Raw genomic sequence first — 10,730 nt, forward strand, 5'->3', positions numbered from 1 at the left:
CATGTGTGGGGTTCCTCCACGAACCTCAGGTAGAAAACTTTTTACACAGTTAGGTATTCTGACCACAACATGTCAGTACATACACTCTCTGATGAATGTAGTTAATAAATACTACGCTCAGTATGAAACAAATTGTTCATACCATAACTACAATACTAGAGGTAAAGATGATCTACATGTTGAACTAAAAAATTTAACACTTGTACAGAAGGGAGTAAAGTATGCTGCTATAAAGACTTTTAATGCATTGCCTAATTATGTTAAATGTACAAGAGAAAATGAAAAGCTGTTCAAAGTTACGTTAAAAAAATACCTGCTTGACCATCCACTGTACTCCTTAGATGAATTCTTTTCCAGAAGTAATGCCCTCCCTTAATAATAGATGTACTTAGTCTCTTAGTTATTAGATGGACAATACAATATTATGTTAATGTTATAGTGTTAATGTTATAGTTATAGTGTTATATTGTGAATTGCTATACTAGTTAAATGACAGCTTGTAAATGAGAAAAAGTGATACTTATTAATATCTATATCATTGTATTATATTACTATTCTGTAGCATTAATTGTATTCGTACAATTTGTAACGTTCCCTGGCAAACTCACGATATTAATAAAATAAAATTTATTTGTACCATATACGCCGCTCTGAGCAATCTGTATATACTGTAATTATTTAACAAAAATATTATTGAATTTTGTGTAAAAGACATTTGTTATTATCGTAATATTTTTTGTAGTAATATTCTTTCTGTATTTAGGATAGTAATTTTTCTATATTTATTATGTGATTGTAAAATGTGTCAGTATCTGCGATAACAGAGATGTGAAATTTAGCCAGAGGAGACTAATATTGTCAAATTACAAAGAAATGTTAATAGTCAGCAGTCGTATAAAAGAACCATGTACAGCGTATTCTTTGGGCCGTATGTGTGTAGATGCGAATGCGAGAAGAAGCTGTGTTGAAGCGATTCATGAAAGGGTAGATGTCTTTTGTCTCTGTCTAGACTTAGCCGCCATTAGAGGAGGCGTTACGAATTAATGTGAGTTCAATTATTGTTTGATCTAAATATATCAGAATTTATCAAAAGTGTGTATTATTAATGTAAATTAGCTTGCCCATGTCATCTATATTATTTCTTTAAAGAATTTTCAGCATTTTTAGCGGTGTTGCTGGGCTGTGCCGCGACCGATCGATTTGCAGCGGCGGCACATTTAAAAAATTGTTCCGCTAAAGGAAAAATCAACCAAACCCGTAAATCGGGAACAGATAGATAAAAATTAACAGTGAATTAAGAAATTGTTCTTCCTTTACAGTGATCCTGAGACCGAAGAATTTTTAACCTAATAATACATTTGTGCATTCGTAGGCGGATAGTTAATGTTAGTTAACATTGAAATTTAACAATTTTGGTTCTTTCAAATAGCTTAAATGTATAGCGAAGTAGGTTTGAAAAGTGATAATTAAATGTCGGCTTGGCAATAATTAACCATTTTCTGCTAATAGAGATAATCTTGTGTTCTATAGTTAACGCCGGGATAGAATTCAGTAATTATTTAACAAAAAATCCACTGCGTTTAGAAAATGTGTGTCAAGGCCGAATGATGTAAAGGATTTAATTCTCAACTAAATATTCTTAATCAGTTAACATGAGTTCACGTAATCCTTAAATGTACGTAATTCTTTTGAAAGTGAATTTTTTTATTACCACACGTAAATAAGAGTGAGGTTCTACAACAAAGTTCGTACTTACAGAAGACAATTAAAGAAAGGCAAATTAATTAACTTAAAAGCAAATTTATTATTCTTTAACGAAATTTCATTCAGCATCGATTTCGTTAAATTGGCGCCCAACGTGGGGCCCGAATATGCAGTGGCCACTAAATACCCATGAGATAACTAGGGAATTATTATAGTCGAACTTTGTTGGAGAACATTTAATAATTTTTCCATGTATTGTATGTATTGCATAACCAATATTGTGTGGTAATACCTGTATATGATTTTTTGCATGAGAACACTATATATCCAGAGGCAAGCTGAAGAAGAGAGATCATTATTTCGAAAAATTAATTACCTACCACAATACCAGGGGGCAGCTGCACCCAAGATAGATCACCAAAAGGTAAAGCTTCAGTGTAGTTGTCCTGTGGGTAGTAAAGTAGCCTCAGTGCAGTGTTCTCGGATCATTAGTGGTGTGCTTGTTGTTAGTGCTTTGTTTTAAAATAACAGGACATTTAAGTAGTTAGTCATTGTAGTATATAGTAAGTGTGTATTAACAAATGACCATTTCTTGTGTGATTATGTCAGTGAAACCTGAGTGTTAGGATATTTAGTTCAGATTTTATTTCTTTTGTTTACTATGGTTAGATTGCGTAGTCAGAAGGATATCAACATGGATAATGAACAACAGTCAGTAAGTAGTGATACCGAGTTAGAAAGTGGGACACAAAGTAATGTTAGTGACGTAGTTCAAGAAGTACAATGTGAGAATCTGGGGGCAGAAGGGCAAGAAATGTTGCCACTGCTACCCAGTGATTCAGTTGATAGCGGAAATACTGTGCCACCCGCAAGCACTGGACACGGACCAGAGAGTGGTGAGGTGTCAGAAGTGCAATCATTAAGAGTTATGTTCGAGCGCATGCTCAATTTCCAAGCTGAATTTGTATGTATGCAAGCCGAGCGTGAAAGAGAACGCGATGCTGAACAGGCAGGGCGTGACCAGAGATTGGTAGCTGAATTTGCATGTAAACAAGCAGAGCGTGATAGAGAACGTGATGCTGAACAAGCAAAGCGTGACCAGAGATTGGTAGCTGAATTTGCATGCATGCAAGCAGAGCGTGATAGAGAACGTGATGCTGAACAAGCAAAACGTGACCGGAGATTGGTAGCTGAATTTGCATGTATGCAAGCAGAGCGCGATAGTGAACGTGATGCTAAAAAAGCAGAGCGTGATCGACGCATACATGAGAGAGACTTGCAGTTAATGCAATCTTTAGAAGCTATGCAAAGTGAGATTGTTAGTATGAAGCAAAACTATGAAACCATACCCAAAACGGTGAAAGAACTAAGCGAAAGAGTAGGTAGTATCCAAGTGGCTAACGCCAGTATCGTAGAGGAAATCAGTGTACTGACCAACAGGGTGGAACAACTAGAAATTGACACAAATCAAGTAATTGAGCACAAAGTGTCCGAACAAGTGCACGCCGCGATTGAAGCCAAAGACGCGGGCTCCAACGCGGAAATAAAGGACCTTAAAAAGGCGGTGCACACTGACATTCCGCTATGGCAGCGGAATGTCAACCGTCGTCTTGCCGAGCTATGGTATAATGCTTGCTGCACGGCGACGCGCAGGCGTGGAACAACTAGAAATTGACACAAATCAAGTAATTGAGCACAAAGTGTCCGAACAAGTGCACGCCGCGATTGAAGCCAAAGACGCGGGCTCCAACGCGGAAATAAAGGACCTTAAAAAGGCGGTGCACACTGACATTCCGCTATGGCAGCGGAATGTCAACCGTCGTCTTGCCGAGCTATGGTATAATGCTTGCTGCACGGCGACGCGCAGGCGTGTGTCACGCCAGCCAGGTCCAACAATGATAGGCATATAAATACAGCAGTAAAAAATTGCGACTGCGAGACAGAACAGGCAACCAATGTAAGCGAAACAAATAAATGTCATTCCAAAGTAGTGATTGAAGAAAGTCTGATTAGAAACCGACAGTTTCAGATCTTTACAACGGAGAAGAAATCTGTTCACCCTGTAGTGTTTATCAAGGGATTTAGAAAACATTTTGCCTAGCGTTTGGAGTCATACACAGAAAATACAGTTCGTTATGTCTTACATACAAGGAGATGCTGCATTATGGGCAACCGAAGCAGCTGACAGTTGCGATACATATGAGCAATTTGAAAAGGCATTCTTGGCCAAATATTGGTCAACATGCATTCAGGAGAGATTACGGAAGGAGGTATATAATCCAGAGCCGTATTCTCCACGATTAGGCAATTTGCGAAAATATTTTGAGAAGTACATTAATAAGACCCGTTATTGGGACGAGCAGATTTCATCTCGGGATTTGATCAGACTTTTGAAATCACACTTGCCGATACACGTAAAGGAAAAACTTGTACACGTGCCCGAAAACGATATGGAACATTTCTTGTCTGTTCTGGACTCAATTGACCTGATTCAGGAGGATGTTAAGGCAGCCTCTGAACAGGCTAGAAGTAACGGAAACGGTTACAGAAATGGTCGAAATAACACGCCTCCACCAAGTAATGGAAACGGCGGAGGTAACAATAGGAGACAAGATTATGTACAAAACGGGAATAGAGGTAGAGACCGGAACGGCAATAGTCCGCCGGTGAATAATGACCGGAAAAGGAGGTTCGATGATCGATATGAAACAGGCCCACCAAGCAATAATAGATGGAAAAATGCCAGGGGGCCGTGCAACACTAATACTTATAATGATGCAAACCGAACTTGGCCCAGAACCAGAGGCCCAGTCCGGACCGGCAAAACAGTGAAAGATATGACAATAACCGACCGTCACCACAAAATGCGCCAATTGCGCAACCGTGGCGGCCGACGCAACACAACTTACACATAGTGGAGGTCAGTGACACAGAGCAGCCACACCCATCCACCAGCAATAATCCAACAAACTAGATTCAGCCGAGATACGCTCTCCATCGTCGGCTGAGGTTTGGAGTGAGAGCAGCCCGACACCGAACAAAACATTGGGAATCTGTATCCTTAGGTATAATGACGGGGTACAGATGGGACATGAATTAATAACTGAACCCTCCACGTGCATAAAGGAGCACAAAGACAAAGTACAAGCGATAATAGAGATCAAAATTAACAATACTGATGTGCAAGCAATCGTAGATACAGGTGCTACTGTCAGTGTCATGAGTATGGACTTATTCAAAGTACTGGGGAAAGAAAGGCGTATGCTGACTTTTCCTGTGAACAATTGTAAAGTCACTGGAGCCATAAGTGCACAGCGACAAATAATTAAACTCCAAGTGCGGGTAGAGATGTATATAGGGGAAGAAGCCATAGCGTGCTCATTCCTGGTAGTAAAGGGTTTAAAGGTAGCCTGCATTTTGGGGGTAGATTTTTTGAGAGAAAGGGACGCAATAATCGACCTTTCTCGGGGAAAATTAAGTTTGATGAACGCTGGTAGGAGGATAGAATTGTCCATGCTCAGATCTGAAGAGGTACCTGTGCCTAATTGTAATACTATTAACATAAAGTGTAGGAATCAGTGGATACTACATTTAGACAATCATTGTCTAGGACAAAATCTCTATTATCCAGATGTACAAAGTGATCAATTAAAAGCAAATGTAGACGCACTTGTGAACAAAGTATCACAGTCCGAAAATTTGAATTCAATGCAACAGCAGGATTTGGTACAGTTATTATCTAATTATGCAGATGTGTTTTCAGAACGACCAGGAATTGTTAAGGGATATCAGTACAATATCGAGGTGAAACCTCACAAAACCTACTGTCGAGCCTCATACTCCATTCCTTAGTCCAAGAAGGAAATAGTAGCTATCTCTTAGCAGATCCCCACTCAGGGAGAGTTCGGGGACTGTATCCGCGTAAGGATGTAAAAATATTCCTACAGTAAAAGACTAATAGTCCTATGTGGACACCATTCTTTTGTAAATAATGAACATTAATGATGTGTGATCTTAGAAATAATGTACTAATGTAGAAGTGTTTAGTTATAAGAATATGATTGACTTTCTTATGTGTTTATGAATATTTGTGTTATGTCTTCTTTTAATTTGTGTTATCTAAAACATGCTCTAAATGTCTGCACAGATAATCTGATTAGTGCAATTATTTGTAGTGTTAAGCTGTGACAGAGTTCAATCAAGAGAAACATTTTAGTAATGATTAGTTAGTGTACTGCATAATTTTCTATATGTGTGTCAAAATTGAAATATTTCTTCGCACAATCCTTTCTATTATGTGTATGTATGTATCTATGTGTAGCTGTCAGATTGACAGATTCGAACCCAGAATAATATCAGTAATATGAGACCCTGAGAACTTTATTATCTAACCAACGTTATCAGAGAGAATAATGCACCCAGTAGTGACCCGAGGGCACCATGGGAGGCAAACTTATTGCAAATTTAAGTAACGCAAAGTTACGCACAAAGAAGCTTCAATTGAAGCATGTGCAGATTCAATCAGTAAAAAAAAAGAGCTAGCCAGATACAGTCCAAGTCAATTTTAATCTACAGAGACTACACTGTAGTTACGTAGGACCTTGATAGTAAAGTGAGACATGATTTCAAAGGAGTTATTGAACAATATGCCTGAATCCGGCTGGAATGCACAAATAAAATCTACTCGAACACGAATATAGATGATTTTTGGGCAAACTAATACGAAATTTTAATATTTGTTACCATGTACGCAAATATCACACACCTTGGTAAAGAGTTACGAATGTGCTGTTACAAAAATTGCACAACGGACATTGTAAATAAAAATAAGGAACTTAAACAAAAGTGCAGGATTGTGTGGCAGAGACAGACAGTGACTGTTAAACCTGCAGCAATACGTCACGAAGTTGTTGTGTATAAGTAATAAAAAACTGTATCATCGCCGTGTGTGCAAGTGGACAAGGAACTAGCACGACACGAACAGTGAGCCGATAACGGACGGTGGACCAAGTTAGTGTCAAACTTTAATTCTTTGTGTGTCAAGGGACGCTAGGAAAGCGCATTGACTACAGGGATACATTTTGTCCTAAGGTGAAAACTTGCGTGTGACTAATGACAAGTCATGACATGGTGAAAAATATTGTGTGCCCATAAAACATGTTACTGTGACAACGAAACATTCTGCAAACCAGACTAGTGAAGGCCTACTGAATAACAACTGCCAATAACTGTGTGCGTTTTTTCCCACAGCAGGAAAAATGCCCATAAGGATAGTACACTGTTTGTGAACTTGTTGCATGTTTGCTGGAGCACTGCAAGAAGATGTCACACGGGCGAGCTGATATACAACGCGCATCCGGCTACCTCAGCCATGCAGCGGCCGCAGCAGCCCGTAGCAGACCAGACAGCCACGCCCCTCCGCGCCGTAGCTGTCAACACCGGGGGCGGTGACCTACACGGAGCCGACGCGCCGCGCCAAGCGCCGCTCAACAATCACTCCGCACCGCTCACCGACTACAGCATTATTGTCATTTTCCAAATTATTTACACAACTGCATAACATGTCTATGACTCCATTTTGATAAACTTTGAACATTTATTATGTATGTCCGTAAACTGATGAGAGAAAATGAACACTAACAAGTGCAAGAGATGAATTTGTAACACGTAGGTAGTGGAAACATTATGAAAAGTGATCCGGTGACTGTGATATTATGTAACCGTTGGTGACAAACTGCTAAATTAATTCAAATGAATGACTGTTAAAGAGACAATATTAATCATGAACCAACTGGGATGGCTGGGCTCCGGCACAGTTTTGCCCAGGTTTCCTGTCTGCCTTCGCCCAAATGGGGGAGCCATGAACATATATAACCCTGGGACTAATTAAAAGAGCCATCCCATAAAAAAAATACAGAATTGTAAAGAACGTTACTGGCACCATTGTGTCAAAGTATAGAAACTCTTTGCCAAATGCTGCCAGGGGGCAGTGTAACGTTCCCTGGCAAACTCACGATATTAATAAAATAAAATTTATTTGTACCATATACGCCGCTCTGAGCAATCTGTATATACTGTAATTATTTAACAAAAATATTACTGAATTTTGTGTAAAAGACATTTGTTATTATCGTAATATTTTTTGTAGTAATATTCTTTCTGTATTTAGGGTAGTAATTTTTCTATATTTATTATGTGATTGTAAAATGTGTCAGTATCTGCGATAACAGAGATGTGAAATTTAGCCAGAGGAGACTAATATTGTCAAATTACAAAGAAATGTTAATAGTCAGCAGTCGTATAAAAGAACCATGTACAGCGTATTCTTTGGGCCGTATGTGTGTAGATGCGAATGCGAGAAGAAGCTGTGTTGAAGCGATTCATGAAAGGGTAGATGTCTTTTGTCTCTGTCTAGACTTAGCCGCCATTAGAGGAGGCGTTACGAATTAATGTGAGTTCAATTATTGTTTGATCTAAATATATCAGAATTTATCAAAAGTGTGTATTATTAATGTAAATTAGCTTGCCCATGTCATCTATATTATTTCTTTAAAGAATTTTCAGCATTTTTAGCGGTGTTGCTGGGCTGTGCCGCGACCGATCGATTTGCAGCGGCGGCACATTTAAAAAATTGTTCCGCTAAAGGAAAAATCAACCAAACCCGTAAATCGGGAACAGATAGATAAAAATTAACAGTGAATTAAGAAATTGTTCTTCCTTTACAGTGATCCTGAGACCGAAGAATTTTTAACCTAATAATACATTTGTGCATTCGTAGGCGGATAGTTAATGTTAGTTAACATTGAAATTTAACAATTTTGGTTCTTTCAAATAGCTTAAATGTATAGCGAAGTAGGTTTGAAAAGTGATAATTAAATGTCGGCTTGGCAATAATTAACCATTTTCTGCTAATAGAGATAATCTTGTGTTCTATAGTTAACGCCGGGATAGAATTCAGTAATTATTTAACAAAAAATCCACTGCGTTTAGAAAATGTGTGTCAAGGCCGAATGATGTAAAGGATTTAATTCTCAACTAAATATTCTTAATCAGTTAACATGAGTTCACGTAATCCTTAAATGTACGTAATTCTTTTGAAAGTGAATTTTTTTATTACCACACGTAAATAAGAGTGAGGTTCTACAACAAAGTTCGTACTTACAGAAGACAATTAAAGAAAGGCAAATTAATTAACTTAAAAGCAAATTTATTATTCTTTAACGAAATTTCATTCAGCATCGATTTCGATAAAAATTGTATTGACACGTTCCACATCCAGGTGAATCACTCCCATGTACGAATCTATGGAATATGCATACCAAATAAAAAAATAAAAATAAAAAGGTCATAAAACTTAAGGCGATACAGCAAGGCTGCAGTAGCGTCCTGCACAAAGCCAAGGTGGTGAAGGTTTCACAGGCATTGCGAAAGTGGTAAGTAGTGTGAAGTTAAGCTGCCATAGCAAGTGCCAAAAGCGAACTCCAGGAGGTAATAGAGAAGAGGGACACACCCGTTACTGGAAGTCAAAGGAGTCATCGAAGAAGGAGACATAGAATGGGTGGCCAGGCATGGCAGACAAACGCCGTGGATATCTGTCGAGGAGAAGTCATGACAGTATGACCGCAGTAGTTTGGCAACTCCTCCATACAGACTCAACTAGGCTAGTGTAAAAGGTGGCAGTGACCAAACGGATGCCACAGTGGTGGATAGTATTGAGACAGTGTAAGAGGGATGGAAGTCCAGATGCATAAATGAAACACCCATAGTCAAGTTTAAACAGAGAAAGGACCAGTGCAAACAGAGGGGAGTGGTCCAAATAGCTCCCAGGAAGTACTGCCAAGTACACGTAGGACATTTAGGGACCATATAAAGCAGGCTGCCATGTAAGACATGTGGGAGGACCAAGGAGGTTTCCTATCAAGCATGAGCCCCAGGAATTTTGTAGTTTCAAAAAATGGAAGAGCAACAGGCCCAAGATGTAAAGATGATGGAAAAAACCAATTGCATCACCAGAAATTCATACAAATGGTTTTGTCACTGGAAAAGTGAAAGCCACTGTCAATGCTCCATTAGTAAAGACAATTGAGACATCTTTGAAGACAATGCTCAAGGAGACAAGCCTATGGAAAACTGCAATAGATCACAAAATCACAAACAAAAAGGGAGTCGGAGATGCCCAGTGGAAGACAGGCCATAATAGGCTTAATAGCGATAGCAAAGAGGATGATGCTCAGGACGAAACCTCAATGCACACTGTTTTGCTGCATAAAGGTGTCAAACAAGGCAGAACCCACATGTACCTTGAAAACTCTATCTTTTAAAAATTCCTGAAGTATGGAAATACCAGTCCCTCAACAGGTGTCGTAGGCTTTCTCCAAATCAAAAAACATGGCCACGGTCTGGCATTTCCACAGAAAACCATTCATGACATGGGTTGACAAAGTGATGAGATGGTCAACTGCAGAACAGCATGCTCGAAATCCACACTGTGCAGTGGTCAGTAAATTTTGAGACTCAAGCCACCATACTAACCAGGCATGAATCATACGTTCCATCACCTTGCAAAAACAGCTTGTGAGAGAAATGGAGCAATAACTAGGAGGAAAGTGTTTGTTCTTATTGGGCTTAGGTGTGGGTATGACAGTGGCTTCTCGCCAGCATCTGGGAAACATGCCCTCTGCCCAGATATGGCTGTATGTATGAAGGGGAAAGTACTTGCCCACAAGAGAAAGGTTCTGCAACATCTGAATGTGAACGTTGTCCAGCCCTGGGGTGGAGGATCAGGATGAAGTGAGAGCTTGGTCTAGGTGTCTCTTAGTAAAGGCAGCATTGTAGCACTCACAATTCTGAGAGGAGAAGGGTACTGCCCAAGCCTCCTCTTCTATTTTCTGATGGAGGAGGACAGGGTGATAGTGGTTGGTGCTCAAAATCTCTGTAAAAAAGCAGCCCAGGGTGACAGAGAGAGCAATATGGTCCACTGTGACATAACCTGTTATGGTCAGGCCAGAAATTGGGAAGTGGAGACC

This window comes from Schistocerca nitens, chromosome 9 (assembly GCF_023898315.1).
Source record: "Schistocerca nitens isolate TAMUIC-IGC-003100 chromosome 9, iqSchNite1.1, whole genome shotgun sequence".
Classification (NCBI taxonomy): Eukaryota; Metazoa; Arthropoda; class Insecta; order Orthoptera; family Acrididae; genus Schistocerca; species Schistocerca nitens.